The 21,277-nt window shown below is 50.2% G+C and overlaps 1 protein-coding gene across 1 annotated transcript in view; it reads right to left on the reverse strand.

Moving 5' to 3' along the window:
• Mrtf (Myocardin-related transcription factor) overlaps positions 1–21,277 on the reverse strand; it is a 285,116-nt gene that overhangs the window by 249,068 nt on the left and 14,771 nt on the right. The window lies entirely within an intron of this gene.

The raw sequence follows: 21,277 nt of genomic DNA on the forward strand, positions 1-21,277 counted from the left end.
CGACCGGGGGGCCATGCAACGGATAATCTCCGTGAAGACGACGCAGAGGAAGTGCCCAGTGTGTGCGCGCTTGCCGCTCGGGGCTAGCTGTGATCTGGACCCTGTGCTCCGGTCGCCCTTGTGCCGACATAGACTTCGGGCCACGTAACAATATATATATTGTAAGATGGGTACTGGGACGGTTAGAGGAGCAGGGCGCCGGAGGTAGACGCAGAGACACAGGCCTCGTAGACACACAGGTCGAGCACCGAGAGCTCACACACAAAGCGATGGCAATGCCGCTCAACACAACGGTCAAATGTTCGTCGTCGTCTTCGCCGGAACAAGAACTTCTTCGTCGTTACAACTGCCCCCCCGGGAAGGAGAGGAGCCATCCTGGCGATTTACGGGGTGGGTGAGATGGCAGGGTCATAATACGGCTTTAGGCGCTGCACGTGAACAGTCTCGCGTCCGCGCCGGCGAAGATCAGAAGACGGCATCAGCGGTTCCACCACGTAATTAACAGGCGAGGTGCGCTCCACAACGCGGTAGGGGCCATGAAACTTCGCAAGAAGTTTCGAGGAGAGGCCTGGAGTACTGGATGGAACCCAGAGCCACACGAGGCTACCAGAAGAAAAGTGCGGGGACGTGTGTTGGCTGTCGTGGCGGGATTTCCGACGGTATTGGGCCTCAGTTGTGAGAGAACGGGCGATTTGGCGACACTCTTCTGCGTGTCGTGCAGCTTGCGAAATAGGAGTACACTCAGATGCGTCAGGCTGGTATGGGAGAATGGTATCGAGTGGAGCAGAAGGATGACGGCCGTAAAGAAGATAGAACGGAGAGAAGCCAGTAGTCGACTGCGTTGCGGTGTTGTAGGCGTACGTCACATACGGAAGGACGAGATCCCAGTTGGAATGGTCTGATGAGACGTATATAGAGAGCATATCGCCGAGGGTACGGTTAAATCTTTCTGTAAGGCCGTTAGTTTGCGGGTGATAGGCAGAGCTTGTTCGGTGAATGATGTTGCACTTGCGGAGCAAGGCTTGCACAACTTCCGATAAGAAAACGCGGCCTCTGTCACTCAGCAGTTCGCGCGGTGCGCCGTGGCGAAGAATGAACCGTCGCAAAATGAAGGAGGCGACGTCAGACGCTGAGGCGGATGGAAGGGCGGCGGTTTCTGCATACCTCGTCAAGTGGTCAACTGCGACGATAGCCCAACGGTTACCGGCTGCAGTGTAGGGAAGAGGTCCATACAAATCAATGCCTACGCGGTCGAATGGGCGCGGTGGGCAAGGTAGTGGCTGCAACTCGCCTGCAGAAGGGTGGGCAGGGCGCTTGCGACGTTGGCAGGGCAGGCATGAGCGGATGTGCTTAAGGAGGAAGTTATACATTCCGCGCCAGTAGTAACGCAGCCGGATCCGATTGTATGTTTTGAATACTCCTGCGTGTCCGCATTGTGGGTCAGCGTGGAAATAATCACAGACTTGCGAGCGGAGGTGGCGAGGAACAACCAATAACCACTTGCGACCATCTGCGCTGTAGTTGCGGCGGTAAAGGAGATTGTCACGAATGGCGAAGTGAGGAGCTTGGCGACGGAGAGCGCGTGATGGAGAAGCCGCCGTAGTGTTAGAGAGGAAATCAAGCAGAGACGCAATCCAAGGGTCCATGCGCTGCGCTGAAGGCATGTCGTTGATGTGAAGCAACGGAGGGGAGTCGTCGAGTGTTGAGAGGCCGGCGAGCTCAACCGGAAGTGGGCAGCGAGAAAGGGCGTCGGCATCTTGGTGCTTGCGTCCGGTGCGATAAACTACACGGGCATCGTATTCCTGCATACGAAGAGCCCATCTTGCGAGGCGGCCGGAGGGGTCTTTCAGGGAGGATAACCAGCAAAGCCCATGGTGGTCCGTCACGACATCAAAGGGACGACCATAGAGATAAGGGCGGAATTTGGTAAGAGCCCAAACGATAGCCAAACACTCTTTTTCCGTCACTGAGTAATTGGACTCTGCCTTCGTCAGGGTGCGGCTTGCATAGGCGACAACGTACTCATGAAAGCCAGGTTTGCGCTGCGCGAGTACAGCTCCGAGACCAACACCACTGGCGTCGGTATGAACCTCGGTAGGGGCCGTCGGGTCGAAATGGCGCAGGATAGGTGGTGCGGTGAGGATGCGGCGTAAGGTATAAAACGCGTTGTCGCACGCGGGTGACCACTGTGAAAAGTCGGAGCTGCTGGATAGGAGTTGTGTTAAAGGGGCAGCAATCGATGCAAAGTTTCGGATAAATCTACGAAAGTAGGAACACAGGCCAAGGAAGCTGCGCAGTTCTTTGACAGATGTAGGCTTGGGAAAAGCAGCGACCGCTCGAAGTTTGGCTGGGTCGGGAGAAACGCCTTCCTTCGAGACAACATGCCCTAAGATAGTGAGTTTACGAGCGGCAAAACGGCATTTCTTCAAGTTTAGCTGCAAACCGGCGTCAGAAAGGCAGTTCAAGACGTGCCTCAGGCGATGAAGGTGGGTGTCAAAATCCGCAGAAAAGACGACGATGTCGTCGAGATAGCAGAGGCATACCTTCCATTTTAATCCCCGCAAAATGGTGTCCATCATCCTCTCAAATGTTGCAGGCGCATTACAAAGGCCGAATGGCATAACTGTAAATTCGTATAAGCCGTCGGGGGTTACAAAAGCGGTTTTGGGGCGATCGGCCGCTTCCATGGGGACCTGCCAATATCCGGAACGAAGATCGAGGGAAGAAAATAGTTCGGCCCCTTGCAAACAATCCAAAGCGTCATCGATGCGCGGAAGAGGGTAGACATCCTTCCGCGTAATCTTATTAAGGCGGCGGTAGTCGACACAAAATCGGATGGAGCCGTCTTTCTTCTTGACCAGCACAACAGGCGAAGCCCAAGGGCTACTGGAGGGCTGGATCACGCCGTCTTGGAGCATTTTATCAACTTGCTCTTCGATAACATGGCGCTCGGTGGCAGATACACGATAGGGGTGCTGCCGCACTGGTGCGTGGTTGCCGGTGTCGACACGATGGGTGACCGTGGAAGTTTGGCCCAAGGAACTCCGATGACAGTCGAAGGAGGAGCGGAACTGGTGAAGGAGGTTAAGAAGCTGCGTCCGTTGCGGGGAAGGAAGATCGGTGTCGATAGAGCGAAGGAAGAGGTCTGTAGCGGAGGAATCAGGCGCAGAAGATGGAGGGCTGAGCGCAGTCATGGCTAGATGAGGTGAATCGGCGGGGTCCTCACAGGTGAGAATGGACGCAATAGATTGTAAACTGCCGAGACATTCGCCATGGCGCAAAGCAGTAGGGAAGGAAAACGGGTTAGAGACCCATAGCACGGAAAGGCCTGCAGAAATAGTGAGCACAGCGTAGGGCAGCGGGAGGGACTTGCGGCGCAGAAAAGCGCAGGCTGGCGTGAAGAGAACAACGTCATCACAAACAGAGTCACAAGAGATGCTTACAAGCGCAGTGGAGCTGGGAGGAAGGATGATGTCTTCAGTGACGACGGCTTTAGCGCACGGAACAGAAGGAGCAGCGTCTGGCGAGACATTAGGCAAAGCGGAGAACCCAACTTCTGCGCGAGCGCAGTCGATGACAGCTTCGTGACGCGACAGGAAATCCCACCCTAAAATTAAAGCATGTGAGCAAGAAGGCAGCACGACGAACTCGATGGAGTATAGTGTGTCCTGGATTCGAACTCGAGCGGTGCATGCTGCTAACGGCGTAATCGGCTGTGCGCTGGCCGTGCGCAGCGTGAGTCCCGAAACTGGCGTCTTAACTTTCTTTAAAGAAGTACATAACTTTTCGTCCATTACCGAAATCGCTGCACCGGTGTCTATCAGAGCCATCACAGACACGCCCTCAACAAAAACATCAATAAGGTTTGCTGGTGATCGATGAGGTCTTCGAAATTTCGACGGGGGCGCAGTTCTTGCCTCCGGAACTGCGGCGCCTAGTTTTCCTGCTGAGGAGAATCAGGGCGACGTCGCATGGGGGAGATAGAGCGGCGTCGAGGCGAAGGGGAGCGGCGGCTGGAGAGGGCTGAACGATCAGGGGAGTAAGGACGACTTGGCGTTTGGTCGACAGGCTCAGAATACTGATGGGTTGAAGGCCAGTACCCCGAAGATTGCGCACGTGGGGCTGGCGTTTGGAGATGGCGACGGCAGTAGCGCGCGACGTGGCCAGGCACTCCGCAAGTGTAGCATACAGGACGGTTGTCTCTGGTGCGCCACGGATTGCTTGCTCTTCGAGCTGGTCGCAGGGCAGGTGCCGACGCTTGCACAGGCACGTACATTGTAGGATAGGACGACGGCGGGGGCTGTACTAGAACGTCGGCGTAAGTCCGAGGACCGGCTACAGGTCTTGGGGCGACGTCGGCGCAAGGCATGGGACTGGTGACAGACCTAGGAGCAGCATCGGCGTAAATCAAGGGTGCGGCGACAGGTGGCGGAGGATGGAAGGATGGAAGCGCCTCAGTAACCTGGTCTTGTATAGCCTGTCGAAGAGCCGGGGCCAAATAAGGCGGCGCCTGTTGAGGGCTAGGCAGAAGAGAAAGTTGCCGAGCTACCTCTTCACGGACGAAATCTTTGATTTGCTGCAGCATAGAGGTGTTGTCAGCTGCAGGCGCCAGTCCAGAAAGCGATTCAACCTGGGCTTGTTGGTGTTTCCGAGTCAAGAACCGCTGTTTGTGCAGCTCCTCGAAGCTTTGGCAGAGCGTGAACACTTCCTTAACGGTGCGCAAGTCACGGGGTAATAGCATCTGATAGGCATCATCGTCGATACCTTTCAAGATGTGTTTTATCTTGTCGGCTTCGGACATGTTCGCATTGACACGTTTGCATAAGTCAATGACTTCTCCTATATAGCTGGTGAAGCTTTCGCCGACGTGCTGCGAGCGTTCACGCAAACGCTGTTCAGCCCGAAGTTTCCGGACAGTGGGGCGACCAAAGACTTCGGCAAGCTTCGTTTTGAAGGCTGTCCATGTTCGGATGTCTCCCTCATGGTTCCGATACCAGAGGTTAGCGACCCCCGTTAGATAAAAAATTGCGTTGTTCAGCTTCGCATCGTCGTCCCATCTATTGTACAGGCTCACCCGTTCGTATGACGCGAGCCAGTCTTCCACGTCATTCTCATCGGCTCCGCTGAAGATTGCCGGATCTCGCTGGCGAAGGGAGCCGGCGCAGATGAGAGCTGGTCCCGTTTGTACAGATTGATTTTGGGCGTCTTCTGGCATTTCAAGCGTGGGAAGAGTGCGGCTACGCAGCTCCACGATGGAGATTTCTACCCGGCGACCTCCACCAAATGTAAGATGGGTACTGGGACGGTTAGAGGAGCAGGGCGCCGGAGGTAGACGCAGAGACACAGGCCTCGTAGACACACAGGTCGAGCACCGAGAGCTCACACACAAAGCGATGGCAATGCCGCTCAACACAACGGTCAAATGTTCGTCGTCGTCTTCGCCGGAACAAGAACTTCTTCGTCGTTACAATATAAATATATATATATATATATATATATATATATAGAGAGAGAGAGAGAGAGAGAGATCGCTCTGTAGCATAATTCATACACGAGCGGTCACAAAATATTCCTGGATTTCTGATCAATCAACATCGTCACCTAAGTCGTCATCACCCTCATCCTCAACATACGCGTCATGTACAACATTCTTGAGCCAAAATTTTAAATATTACAAAGCTGTAAGGTACTGGTATAGAAATATTAAAGGCAATGGCCCATCCTTGCGATATTTAGGAAAATATTTCTTTCAAAGTGTTTCCATTCTTCGCATCGAGCAGTTAAGACTGCCACAGAAAACCAACGGGGAACGCTTTTGACGGTAGAAAAAACGTTAATAGCAAGAAAATTCAAGAATGCCAACGGGAGATCTCCAGATATATGGGTTGTTGTAGTGAAATCTTTAAATATATCAACTTAGTTTAATTTAGTTTATGTAGGCTTAACGTCTCAAAGCGACTCAGTCTATGAGGGATGTCGTAGTGTAGCGCTCCGGAAATTCCGACCACCTGGGGTTCTTTAGCGTGCACTGACATCGCACAGTACACGGGCCTCTGAGAATTTCGCCTCCATCGAAATTCGACCGCCACGGCCAGGATCGAACCCGCGTCTTTCGGGTCAGCAGCCGAGCACCATAACCACTGAGGCACCGCGGCGGCCACATGAAAAATTTCGCATATCAATTCTTTCCCGTTCAAAAATGCTTTTGTCGAGAATTGTTGGGTGTGATCATATCGTCATATTCACCTCATCAACATTATACTCATCACCCTCGAATAGGTATGACATATAGGAAAACATACTGCGTGATAGAGGTAGGGGTATTACTATTAACGATGAATCAATCAATCAATAAATCAATCCCTCTTGGCACAAGGTCAGCTGGCCTTACGGCAAACGACCGTCGTTTCAGGAACGCACCTTTCTCGACAAATTCCGCTGCTTGCAAGGTCGCGAAGCCGGGACCGTTCCGTAGCGCCAGTGCAACACCACCGAGACACCCGGATGTGAACTTGGTGTCACGCCCCACGAGTTGCACTCACTCCGTGTAATACGCGCGTACATGATGCACTGACAAGAGAGAAGAGGAGGGGGGGGGGGGGGGGGGGGAAGGTTCCGTCTCTACACAGGTGCGGAGCAAGAAGAAGAAGCGGAGATGCTTCGTTATGCAAAGCGAAAACCCCTGCGCCGGCGCCGTGCACGTTGGTCTGCCTTTCCCGCCGGGAGCATCTGCGCGTGTCTTCCACACCCCACAGGCACGGTCCGGCGAGCAGCCTACGACGCAGTAACGTGCGCAGCGTCTGTGAAAAAGAGCACGAGCGGTTTGCTAGTAAGCCATTTAGTGAGCACCCCCCCCCCCTTCCCCCCCCCCGCTCGGGTGCACTAAGCTGTCTGGCAATATGAAGACGAGCTCCGGTTTCACCTTGAAGAGTTTTAGAAACACAAAGTTCAAAACCAGCCATACTGCGTGGTCCAGAAAGAGACTCCGTAGGCTTGTACACCGGCTAGAATTAATACTGGTAGCTCAAGGTGTCTCTACACTCGAAACAAGAATACGCCTATATGGGAGTTAAATGGGAGTAAGCTGTCTTCTAGCGCACTACTTTTCAAAGGCAGGTAGTGGGCTGAAGGAAAGCTTGCTCTCAATTAACTGCTTTCTGTTTATACAAAACGGTAGTGTAGGTAATACGAAGGCAAAACAGCCTCTGGTCGGTAAGGGTAACGGAGTGGATTCCAAGAGAAGGCAAGCGTAGCAGGGGGCGGCGGAAAGTTAGGTGGGCGGATGAGATGAAGAAATTTGCGGGGATACGGTGGCCGCAGCTGCCAGGACAGGGTTAGGTTTGGTTTGGTTTATTGGGGTCTAACGGCCCGAAGCAACTCGGGCTATGAGGGACTCCGTAGTGGAGGGCTCCGGAAATTTCGACCACCTGGGGTTCTTTAACGTGCACTGACATCGCACAGTACACGGGCCTCTAGAATTTGCCCTTCATCGAAATTCGGTTAATTGGAGAGGCATGGGAGAGGACTTTGTCCTGCAGTGGACGTAGTCAGGCCGATGATGATGATGACAAAATAACTAGACTTCCCGCAGTGGTAAGTTGAGAGCCACGTTGAGTGGCAATATTCTAGCCTATATCCTGCCCACCTTCTGGTTTGGTTGGTTTATGGGGTTTAACGTCCCAAAGCGACTAAGGCTATGAGAGGCCGTAGTGGAGGGCTCCGGAAATTTCGACCACCTGGGGATCTTTAACGTGCACTGACATCGCACAGTACACGGGCCTCTAGAATTTCTCCTCCAAAGAAATTCCAGCCGCCGCGGCCGGGATCGAACCCGCGTCTTTTGGGTCAGCAGCCGAGCACCATAGCCACTGAGCCACCGCGGCGGCTTAAGGAACGCACAGCGTAGAATAGCAGATCGGGGAACACGCTCAAGCTGCTGATGCTGCGACGATTTGCAGTGACCGTCGACAAAAGCGCTGAGAGAGTGCCTTCACGTCAGTTGAGTAAGGGAGGACCAAATCAAATTCTACGTCTTTCGGCAAACAGCCAGCGGGGAAATGTTCAAGCGAAAATTGCAAAGATGCACTTAGGCAGGCAAGGTCATGTGCGTAGGTACCGTTCCGTTCATTTCGGATACATGTTTTCGAGGCTAAATTCTGGCAGACAAACGATGTACACTTCACAAACTCATGACTGTCTAGAAAAAGCTTATTTGCTCAAGTTTATCTACAAGAACAGGTTTTGGTATGGACGAAAACAAGAAACATTATGAAGTACTAGTGCACAGTGGAGTCTCTATAACAGAAGTATTTTTTTTTTATTTAGAACATACTGCAGGCCTACAGTAGGCCCAAGCAGGAGGGGCGAATACATAATATATGAAAAAAAGAACAGGTTTAGCAAAATTGAAAAATGTTAAATACAAGTTGTAACACAAAATACAGCAATAAATACAAGGCTCAGATGCAAAATACAAAAAGTAAACGTAGAAATAAATGGCTCTCAAATTAAATGCAGTGAAGAAAACATAGAGTCAAAAGAATCAGTTCTGGTTAAGAGATCTGGCGGACACCTGTTCCACTCCTCAATGGTGCGTGGAAAAAATGAGTATTTAAAGGCGTTAATCCTAGCACTGTAAGGGGTTAATGATTGTGTATGATGATTTCGTGTTTGGCGCAGAAAATAAGGCAGAAAGAAAAGAACAAAACAGGGACCGCTTGCACTAAGTAAATAAGACAGTCTTGTTGAGAACAAAATAGAAAGTTGTTTTGAGGCTAAAGCCTTACTAGCCCCGTTACGAGAAAATCCAGCGGCGTACCCTACCATGTGTACTGGCAAATCGTATATAGAAAATCCCAGTGATGGCAAAAAATTAGGCAGTGGCTTAGCTCTCGTTAAGCCTGGATATACAAGCGAAAAGCTTAAGTTATGCTTGGTTTGACGTCATGACTGTCGCAGTTCGCGCACAAAGCACTGGGAGCACCACGATAACGGTGTAGGCGTTCGACCGTCCACACACTGCCTGTACGGAGGCGGAGGAGGACACGGAAATCGGCGCGGTCGAACTGCCAGCTTTCTGCGTCGTCTAGCAGCAGCCTCACACTCTTCTACTTCCATGGTGAATGCGTACGCCTATTTTCTGGCAAGCGCATTATATAGCCGTCCTCGCGCTTGCGTAGTAACCGTGGTAAACACGCGGCTGCAGGACTGAACAAAGGCGTGCCTAGTGAATACGGTGCTGTCTTAGAAGGATGCTTTAGAAACATGTACTGTGGTGTCCATTCCTTTCGGGTACACCAAGATTATGAGACACAGGCATTTCCTTTCCTTAAAACCAATTTTCATTGCATTTCATTTTTCTCAAGGCATTTTCGGGTATCCACCGAGATATGAGAGAGCCGTTCTTTTCATTTTCCTTCCCTTACGGCGCGGTTCGGGTGTCCACCGAGACATGAGAGAGAGGCGTCGTTTCCTTTCCGCGACGTCACTCGGTCGTGACTACGGGATACGCGAAGCTAGGCTTCGACCCTCGTAGTGAAGCTTTTCGCTTCAAAAATTGGCAGCTCTGGTTAAACCTGCAGGATTGCGAAAGCGAAAACGAGGAGAGAGAGAGAGAGGCGATGGAGAGCGCGCGGCAGCGGCGGCGGCCCCGGCACGCTAGCTATGCGCCGTCCTCGCGCATGCTGAACTGGCGAGCGCGGCGGCGGCACCTCTGAGTCACCCGCGCAGCGGCTGCAGCGGCGCGCCGTCCTCGCGCATGCGCAGTATGGCCTTGCGGCAGCTTCGCGAAATGGCTCGGCGACTCGCGTAGTGTTGCTTTCGCTACAAAAAGTAGGGTGACGTCATTAAGCGGCCGTAGGACGCTCACAACAAGCCGGAGTACCCGGGTTCGAATCCTACCGCGGCAGCCGCCAGAGGGTCGAAACTATCTTAGAGCCCTCCTCTACGCCCCTCTATTCTTTCACTCCCACCTTCCCTTCCCTCGCGGCGCAGTTGAGGTGTCCACCAAGAAGTGAGACAGTTACTGCTCCATTCCATTTCCTTCCAAATCACAAACCTTCACGGCGTGGTTCAGGTGTCCACCTGGAATGAGACAGCCGCCGCTTGCCCCGAATAACCTCGTTCTCAGCATCCTAACAACTGCCCGTCGTTTCACAAAGGCATTTCTTCCGCGGCACTCCTTAAAATTATATTTTTCCCCTGAAGTTACTGAGCAGTTCTGAATAACAGACATGCGCGTTGTGGGAAACGTAGTGAAAGGTGCGCGCTTTAAAGCCGTCGGAGCTGATGCGTGCGAACTATAAGCGCAGAAATACGAACTCTACCTGCTAAACCTCAGCGAGCCGTCAGACGTGGCATCGACCCACAACTGCTCACGTAACGTATGTTATTTCAGTCGTGACGAGGTGTGATCGTAGTCTGATTTTTCCATATAGCGTCCTATCTGGCGGGCGCGGTAGTGACGCGCTTCTCTTTACTAAACTGTGGAATAGCACCTGGCCTTCAAGTCGTAAGGAAGGAAGGAAAGAAATGAAATTAATATTACAAATTACATTTAAGCCTATCAATGAGATTGAGCTAACGCAGTTAATTATTTCAACCGTCTAAACGCATCTCTTTTATTGGTTTAGCAGTTTTGAAACTTCTGTGCGTATACACTGCGGGCGAGAACCCGCGGGGGCCCTTAACCACACGCTGCAATAACGGCATTAACTTTGCCGCTTATATTGCAGCGAAAATTTGTTACACTTGAACCTTTTACAAGGAAGTTGGAGGAGCCCGGCGATTACTTCCTTATAACCTTAACTTCGTTAGAGCCCGTGATGAACGAGCTTCCAGTGGGAACCGTCATTTCTTGAAAATGTATAGCACTCGACTTAAGAGCGTTAGCTACGAGTGCTTCAAGTGATTACATCGGTGCACTCAGCAAACATAGAGAAGACCAAACATGCGCGGATGTTTCCTTTCCGGAAACATCCCTTCTAAGACAAAAGTAGCGCCATCTACCTCGAGTATTTTGCAGTACTATAGCGATTTACACCCACCTTCGATATATCCGATATATTTCCTCGTTATGCCTGTTAATAAATTGTACAAACGGGCGCATCACAACACGCAGAATCGTTTGACACTATCCGGAACCCCCTGCGACAAACGGTTCGGTTGTAATGGCCGTCTGAAGGCCCCCGGAATACACGGTTTGGGGGACGAAAGGTCGTCGGTGCGAATCCCACACATATTTTGTGCTTCATCAAAATAGTAATTTTATCTTAAAGAAACATGACAAGTCATTTGACACCACTTTGAATGTGCGTCCAAACGGGTGGCCCCAAATTTTATGCAAATGATGGTCCCGGAGGGGGGTTCCACTTCAATGGCTGCTATACTGGCGCATATATAAAGGATCGAAAGTATTTGTATAAACACAGTTGTGTTATATCGTGTGGTGACGTGGTAACTATTTTGCTCAATTTGACCTTCACTGCAGACGGACGCGTCCTTGACAAACGTGAGTAGTGAGAAGTAACGCTCTTAAAAACAGCTTTTCGTTGCAATGTACGCAAGATTGGACGAGGACATACAGCTACTGAGACGTTTTCCTAAGTCTAACACAACGTTTCGAAAGCGTCAGAGGGAAGAACACGGGAAATAAGCTGCAGAATAACGCGTCACTGGCAGGCTCAAAATAGGAATAATTGGAAGACATTGTGTGAGGTCTCGTCTTCAGTGTAGTCCATAGAGTTTCTTACTATTACCTAGAGGGAAAGCTGGCAGCCCGTCTATGGGAGTTTGCATGGCGACCCCTCGAGACCACTTCAGCCACCATGGGCGCTCAAGGCATCATGGCGCGGTGAGCTACTTGTTGCGGAACTGCAACTTTTGGCCAAAAAGTAATAGAAAAATAAAGCTGTTTGATTACTACAAACGTCCTAACATTCAATATATTTGTCTAACGATTGCAACAAACAAGCAGAAAAGCATTTAAGTGCAAAGTTGGCTCAAATTAAGAGACGACTCGCTCTCCTATTGGCCAAGTGATGAACACTAAAAAAACTAATATTGCGTAATTAACAAGCGCACTTTTAAAAGTAAATATGTTTTAAAAAAAATGTTGTTGCTTAGATACTTTAAGAGGTTTTTTAATGACATTTCGGAAGAGTAAAACCTTTTATTGGCGTCGTGTGTCGTCGCGTTTTAACTACTATGGCTTTTGCACACTGCGTTCGCGCGAAAGTCGTCTGCGCACACACGAACAGCGTTTTCAGAATGAAACATCTTAGTAGTGGCACTCCGTGTTCCCGAAAAACTACGACTGTTCCGCAACAAGTAGCTCACCGCCCCATGATGCTTTGGGTGTCCATGGTGGCTGAAGTGCAGCGCCGCCAGCTTTCCCTCCAGGTAATAGTAAGAAACTCTGGTGTGTGTAGTCAGCTTGGTTAGTAATGACGATGATAATGGCGGCAGCGATGATGATGATTTACGGTGACATCATCAGTCACATTACTGCAGCCTCGCGAGCGATGTAAACCAAAGAGCTCAATCAGGTTTAGGCTACACAGAGAATTCTCGGTCGGGTGTACACAGCAAAACAAGAGTCAAGTGGGATCCCGCCACGGCAGCCCACAGAGACGACAGCAGTAGTTACTACCGCCACACTTATCTTAAAGTGTTAAATGTAACACTCGTATTACTTAAGGTCGCGTTAGTATGAAACACAAGGTCCCTCAAGTGGACCAGTGGGCGGTATAATTGGTACACAGATTGTGGACCACCTAATTGGCCTAGATTGTTCGGAGTGGTATCAAACGACTCAGGGCGTCACGGAGCATAAGATTACTAGTCGTGTCAAAGCGTAGCTTATCACAGAGATTCGCAACGACGACCTTTGGTTCCCCAAACCGTGACTTCTTGAACCTTCAAACGTCCATTACGGCCAAACCAATTGACGTAGTACATTCGAAGTTTGGTTTTGTTTGGTTTAGTTCGATTTGACGTCCCAAGGCGACTCCGGCTATGAGGGACGCCGTAGTGAAGGGATCCGGAAATTTGGACCACCTGGGGTTCTTAAACGTGCACTGACATCGCACAGTACACGGGCCCCTAGAATTTCGCCTCCATCGAAATTAGCCGCCACAGCCGGGATCGAACCCGCGTCTTTCGGGTCAGCAGCCGAGCACCATAACCACTGAGCCACCACGGCGGGTGGTTTCAAACGATTTGCATTCATGCGCTGTATACGTTGGCATCAAAACGTAGATATCTGGATATAACGAAAAACCTGTACCGTATACAGCGAATACGGCTAATGACGCAATATTCGTTCGATACTGCTAACGCTCGATACCAATACGCTGCCTCGGCGTTTTGCTCTTTTTCTTTTGCGCCGATCGCAGCAAACTGGAGGGCATTCGCGGCGGGAGTTGTCGCGTACGTCGCAGTCGTTTGAAAAGCGGACAGGGATTACCGACACCGGCTGGGCGTCGTGTATATAACCGGCTCAACGTCACAATGTTGGAGTGCGCGGGGAGAGTGTTTACGACGACGAGGCAATGGCATTCCAGAGAGCTATAAACAGCGTGGCCCGCGCTGACGCACGTCTACATTAATTAAACGCGGTTTTTATTAATGTTTAATGGGGAAATGCATTCTTTGGCTCGCACGCCACATTTTCCCTCGACATCACTCACAACATCCAACTCACGAATTCACAACACACCGTTTGCATGTTGTGTACTTATTGCTACGTGGAGCTCCGGGTAGAAAGTTTGATGTAAACATGCATGTTCTCAACAGCCAGCGCTTCCATGCCATGGCGCCAATGTGAGCAAGTTAAGCGCAGCAAGCAAGATAAGGAGGCACGAATGTGCGAATTCTAGAATGGTTTGACTGATTTGATTTGCTTTATTGGGATTTAGCGTCCCAAAGCGACTCAGGCTATGAGGGACGCCGTAGCGAAGGGCTCCGGAAATTTCCACCACATGGGGTTCTTTAACGTGCACTGACATCGCGCAGTACACGGGCCATCTAGAATTTCGCCTCCATCGAAATTCGACCGCTGCGGCCGGGATCGAACCCGCACTAGAAAGAGTCCATTAATTACTCGTCTCCTATTTTGTGATGAATGTGTTGAGGAAAATAGGAATAAATCGATCAATTTCTCGTCTATCATTTTTCTGACAGCTATTTCGGGGAAAATATATAGGTACACATCGATTAATTCTTCGTCTCTCATTTTTTCCGAAAAAAAAAATGTCAGTGCACGTTAAAGAACCCCAGGTGGTCGAAATTTCCGGAGCCCTTCACTCCGGCGTCTCTCATAGCCTTAGTCGCTTTGGGACGTTAAACCCCATAAACCAAACCAAACCAAACTAAACCAAACAAAAAAAAATGTTTCGGGAAAAACAGGAACAAATCTGCTAATTCACTTCTCTCATTTTTGACAAATGTTTCGGGTAAAATAAGAAAACATCAATTAATTCGTCGTTTCTCATGAAAGGCGCTTTACGCCTGTGACTATAGTCACGTGGTCTATCGACACTTTATAGACTTCTTATAGACTCTATTGCCTTCCTATAGATATTTTTGTCTATTCTTAGTATATACACTGTCTATAGACAAAAATCTACTAAAAGTGTACGGCCATAAATCTATAGATTATCAGTAGACTGTCTATAGCTTTTGCATTGCCTATAGACTGTTCTCTAGGATTTGTCTATAGAGAGTCTATAGACTTTATAGACAGCAGTCTATCGATAGTCTATAGACTGTCTAAAAATATTTTGTGAGGGTAACTCGCCGACTGGCCATGCCATTTTATTTAGCCTATAATTTCGGCCTCACTAAGATTAAGCATGAACGGCGCTGAACATTTTCGGTGTGCCAGAACTCTTACACACAATAACCACCGCATTCGCACCCTCGAGCAACGTCGGCGCCCGGATAAATCCTATGTGCCTTCCCGTGCAAAAATTTCTTTAATCATAGACTTCAATAGACAAATCTAGACTAGTCTATAGTCAATAAAAGTCATATATATATAGTCTATTGACAATCTATAGATTTATGGCAATACACTTTTAGTAGATTTGTCTATAGGTAGTCAGTAGACCATGAATAGACAAAAGGAAATATCGATAATAATGTAATAGAGTCTGCAAGAAATTTATAGGAAGTCTATAGACAATCTTAATGAGGGGTAGACGCAGAAATGACCATATCTGCAAGCTGACGTATATGCACCGTAATTAAAAGCGTTTCTTATGCGCGTTAGGCTTGAACTCACGCCACAGGGTTGACGATCGGCGTGTTGATCGCGATGCGTGCGCGTGCGGCTTGCTTTACTCTCCAGCAGAGACACAGACTGGAAGCGACGCAAAAATACGCCAAACAATGCCAAGCGTTCGGCAGGTCGATGGCGAATCATGCGCATGGCTTACGATATACGGCACGGTATGTGGGGTTTAGCGTCCCGAAACGACACACGGGTCATTAGGGACGCCGTAGTGCAGCGGAGGGCTGCGGTCTAATTTCGACCACCTGCGGTTCTTTAAAGGGCCCCTGCCCACCCCATAATCCCAAACACTCTCTACCTCACTTTGAGCGAGCCTCCTCTCCTTCCATTCCCTCCTCGAAATTTTTCTCTCCCGCTCCTCGTCGAGTAGGCTCGGCAAGGCAAAATCAGCCCTTCGTTCTCCGGTGTAAGCCGGAGGCGTGGTGTCTGTGGAGTGCGTCACAGGGCGACGTCATGGCCCCGCCTTCAATAGAAATCTTTTCTTGGTTTTTGCATTTTCTCCGCACACTGAAAGATCGAGAGGCGCGATCGGCTCGACCACCTAGACTTGTTAGCGAGCGCATCCTTTCATACATCTGTTTGTCATTCCCAGTTAACGAGACACCTTTTCATTTTCTTTTAGGCCTCCCCACCGTTTCACGAGCGGAGGGGCGGAAGTCGGTTGTGTTCGAAACACACGGCGAAGCGCGGACCCGGAAACCGCCCGTTTGCTTTTCTCCATGCGTGTTTGTGTCTTTTCTCCGCTCCAAAGCATATGTCATTCATTGGAGTCAAGGCGTACGCAAGATGCACGAAAGATAAGCGGTGTGTGTGCGGAGCGGTCAAGTGGGCGAGCGAGGGAAAGGCTCTGCTGCACTAGTAATTAAAACCTTGTTTTGGGGGGCTTGCATAGAAGAAAAAAATCTGAGAAGGGAGCGCGTACGCAGAGCGTCTCGTGAGGTGATCACGGCGGGCGGAGGGGGGGGGGGGGGGCGAACCAACTCCCTCAGTTTTACTATTTTTTACTTTTTATGGCTAGGGTTCAAGGCTGTCGCCGCACGCTCCCTTCGCAGTTTTTTTTTGTTCCTTCATGCGGGTTTGTAGGCATGAGCCAGAACAGAAGGCGCTGCGGAAAGCCTTGTGCAGACGACGCGACGCCAAGGCTACGCCCAACCTTCTCCCGTCAGTCAGAACGATGCACCAATGGAGTGCCTTTAGCGAAAGTAGCCCCCCTTGACGTCAGCGGGGTTCAGAGTAGTGGGCCGGGCCCGTTTTTGTTGAAGGAAAGAAGGAGCGGGCTTTGATTTGAATTTTCGCAGCTTTTCGGGGCGCGCATGGCTCTAGTATTTTGCAGAGGTTATCTTCGATGCCTCATCTATGCAGTGGGCTTGTTTTTCAAAAATGTCCGGACCCTGGGCAGTGGCCCTTTAACGTCCGGCGATATCATACTGCACACGGTTTGGTTAATGGTTTACGGGGGTTTAACGTTCCAAAGCGGCTCGGGCTATGAGGGACGCCTTAGTGAAGGGCTCCGGAAATTTCCACCAAGCGAAGTTTGATGACTGTAGATTAATTAGTTAATTCATTATAGGCAAAAAAGTTGAAATAGCGTCCAAATAGCGCGGACGTCGATATAGCCACGGGAACGGTGTGACGTCACATCCACCGTAAGTCGTCACGGCATAGTGAAAATTGCCATATAGGATGGTCGGAAAACGTCGGATTTGTGTCAAATTAGATGAAAAAATGTGTAATTAAGCGTAATTAACACTTAAGATCCCCGAAAGATGTATAGTTTGGGTATCGATATAGCCACGAGAATGGTGTGACGTCACATCCACCGGAAGTCATCACGGCACAGTGTCCTCGGATTTCGCCTCTCGACACTTTAGTTGCCAAAGTGTCATCGCAATTTTTTCCGCTGTTGACAGCTTCATCGAGCCCGCGTGCGTGTTGGACTGTTCTGCGCACGCGCAGTAGATGATTGTATTAAGTCCGCCAATCAGAACGCTGCTGGCACAGTCCAGTGGCAGCATGGCTGCGCTCAAAAAAGCAAATGCGAAAAGGTCTATAGCCGAAAGCCAAAGCCACTGATCCCCCGTGGCGGGTGCACATAGCGTAAGCGCGCGCGCGCGCGCGCGCACGCACGCACGCACGCACGCACACACGCACGCACACACACACACACACACACACACACACACACACACACACACACACACACACCACAAAACTTCTTACGGAAGTCGGATCTGTTACCTCTAGTACACTTACTGCGAATATCGGTGTATAACGAACTTACGGCGTGTGTTGGTCGATGTTCGTTAAGGATAGACTCGACAGAAACTTTTCTTTCTTGTTCTTAGGGGTGTAGTTAAATGAATTCGCACAGTAGATGCGCAGCAGCACGCACAAAAGTGCTACAAGATGGCGCGGGGATCACCATACATCCGCCTCCACACACGCTTCGCAGAGCACGGCAACGCAATGCCGAGCGCGGGCCTCTGACGTGAGCGTGTAGAGTATACGTTTACACGGAGACACGACGCGGTGTCGTGGCAGGGCAATAAGAAGAAGACTACGGGGAGGGAGGCAGTGCCCAGGGCAGGGCACAGCGGGGAATGGGACGTGTACAGCCCCTCCCCTCCCCCCCCCCCCCCCCCCCCCCCATCTTTTGCTGCGCCCAGCGTATGCAAATTAGGCCGGGGACGAAAGCAAGGCCACTGTCGTCGTGGCGGAACCGGGCCGGGTAGGGGCCCGGAACCGCGTCGACGCCGTGAGTCGGCACTATCGCCGCCCGACTTCCCCCGGCCGACCCCAATAAACAGCCACGACGCTGGCTGGGATGCTGCCTCTCTGTTGCCCTCAGTGTGGACGAAGAAAAAATAACTACATCCACCTTAACTCACAGCGAAACTACTTACAGCGTCAGATAGATAGATAGTTCAAATAGTTCGACGTCAGATAGATTAGACGGACGGACGGACGGACGGACGGACGGACGGACGGAGAGACAGACAGAGACAGACAGACAGACACAGACAGACAGACAGACAGACAGACGGCCTCCTGAAGAAATATATGGGCAGAAATGAGGTTTTCTGGCGCTATTCCCTCTTGCATTGCTCGCGAAGAGCAAGCCGGGACTCACAAGTCCCGCCGGTCGCTGTATTTGAAACAGCCACCTGCCAGCACAGTGGTAGATCGCTTAACCGCTGCGCCAGTTCACCGGTAGGGGTATAAGGACTCGCCGCGATCTAACAATGTAACACATTTTGTATAGTTGCGTAGGCAGAGTTGCAATATAATCAGAACTGGAGTAGGCTGGGGAGTGAAAACACAGTGGACTCGTGCTTTATGGTTTATGGGGGTTTGACGCCCCAAAGCGACTCAGGCTACGAGGGACGCCGTAGTGGAGGGCTCCGGAAATATCGACCACCTGGGGTTCTTTAACGTGCACTGACATCGCACAGTACACGGGCCTCTGGAATTTCGCCTCCGTCCTAAATTCGACCGCCGCGACCGGAATCGAACCCGCGTCTTTCGTGTCAGCAGCCGAGCGCCATAACCACTGAGCCAGCGTGGCAGTTCCACATAATGGACTTAGACACGCAACAGAATCATGATTGGAATAGGATCATACCTCAAATAGACTGGCAAGTAAAAGAAGGATACTATCTCATTTCTTCCGCATCAATCCTATTGACCCCTAAAATATTTTGTTCTTCGTTCTCTTTTTCTCTCTACTGTTGTTCAATTCCACGTCTTTTGTTTTCATCGTGTTCACCCGTAAACATCCCGTCACAAGCGCCGCTGTTTTGATGGCGAACTGCACTCGTGGGAGACGAGGCGGACGGAGCGGAGTTTTACGACTCATACGAGATGTCGCGCGTTCGACCCCCTCCCGCCGAGTGCAGCAGCGGGATAGATGCATGCTTCCGTGCCAGCGAAGCGTCAAACGTGTCACGCGTTCCTGGCTTCGAACGCGTCACAAAAACAAACCACAATCGATGGACGCCTGAGCGAGCAGAGGCCTCCCCCTTGTGACGGCTGCCTAGACCCGATTTCCTGCAATCGCCATACGAGACGCCCACTTATACGTCTTCAGAAGCCCTAATTCATCATCATCATCAGCCCGACTACACCCACTGCAGGGCAAAGGCCTCTCCCATGTCTCTCCAATTAACCCTGTCCTTTGCCAGCTGCGGCCACCCAATCCCCGCAGTCTTCTTAACCTCATCCGCCCACCTAACTTTCTGCCGCCCCCTGACGCTTCCCGTCTCTCGTAATACACTCCGTTACAATTAAGGTTGGTTGGTTTGTGGCGTTTAACGTCCCAAAGCGACTCAGGCTATGAGAGACGCCGTAGTGAAGGGCTCCGGAAATTTCGACCACCTGGGGTTCTTTAACGTGCACTGACATCGCACAGTACACGGGCCTCTAGAATTTCTCCTCCAAAGAAATTCCAGCCGCCGCGGCCGGAATCGAACCCGCGTGTTTTGTGTCAGCAGCCGAGTACCATAACCACTGAGCCACCGCGGCGGCGTTACAATTAAGGACCAGCGGTTGTTTTGCCTTCGCACTACATGCCCTGCCCAAGCCCACTTCTTCCTCTTGATTTCGGCTAGGATGTCATTAACCCGCGTTTGTTCCCTCACCCACTCCACCCGCTTCCGATCTCTTTATTGAACGGTCGCTTTTATTGAACGGTGGCATGATTTCTAGTTTGGATCAAGGCTTCTACGGTTCTCCTTTGTACATTGTTATGTCTTGGTGGGTACGGTTATGTAATTCGATAATCCTAACTACAAACGATCAATACTTTTTAGCAACTATACACAAGTTTAGAGGTGCAAAAATACTGGATCTATCCAATGAATTAAGCGAAATTTGTCTCTCGCATCACAAGTTCAATGTTTGCAGGATAAGCTTTGTCACAAAGCTCCAAGCAGGCTATGAGAGGAGCCGCAATGGAGGGTTCCAGTTCAATTTCTACCACCGGCCCACCGCGGACGGGATCGAACACGCGACCTTGGGATCAGCAGCCGAACGTTGTACGGCAACTCAGCCCCAGCGGCGGATCATCTCCGCTCCATTGCACACTATAACTCCTTATTGTAGGCGTGGAACAATACCTTATAACGCTTTATAAAATGTGCCATATACTGTAACTCACAGAAGAAGATCGCACCTATCACATGGAGCCCTAGGAGACGTCGATCATCGAGCAGTGTGAACGTTGCAGCTTTAGTTAACTGCTGTTCAGCAAAGACTATTTCAGTATTGTAAATCACATAACGCACAATAATAAATGTACAGTTGCGATCAGTATAAACCTGCAACGTTCCAGTAGTGATAACGCTGCTGTTATATAGCGCCATATAACATATACGTATAGCGCCATATATAGCGATTCACTGAGTCATCATATACAGCATTCCCTGTATAGCCATGCATAGTATTTGTCTAGTATTTGTCATGCAGTATTTGTTTCGTAAAGCCCATCTGCTTGAACCCAAGGGTTCATAGCATGTAAAAACTAAATAAAATATATGCAGGGTCCCTTATGATATAGAACCTGTGCTACAGCCCCTCCGACATGCATAGTAAATTATGCCTCCAATTTTGTTCGCACACTTATATGATCATTTATGTTCCCAAACATGATTCCAATATGTTTCGGTGCGTTCAGGGCTTTATTCTGTGCGCTGACAAATGGAGAAAATTATGAAACTTCCACAGCACAAAGGAAACTTATAATCTTGTAGCTCTACTCTTCAAGATGTGCTTCTTTGCATTGGTTCCATTGTTACGAGTTATATTAAGCGGTTGAAAGCGTCTAATCTGCCTTCTTATTTCACATCGATTCTGAAGTTCTTTCCGGTTGTGTTTATGTCAATCCGGAAGTAAAGGCGCATTTATTGACGATGCAATTGGATCCAAACATTTTCCCGCCACTTTATTCAAACTTGTGACGTAAACATCGAAATAGACCCCGTGATCCCC

The sequence above is a fragment of the Amblyomma mixtum genome, chromosome 4 (genome assembly GCF_055824585.1).
Source record: "Amblyomma mixtum isolate Tamu chromosome 4, ASM5582458v1, whole genome shotgun sequence".
Taxonomy (NCBI): domain Eukaryota; kingdom Metazoa; phylum Arthropoda; class Arachnida; order Ixodida; family Ixodidae; genus Amblyomma; species Amblyomma mixtum.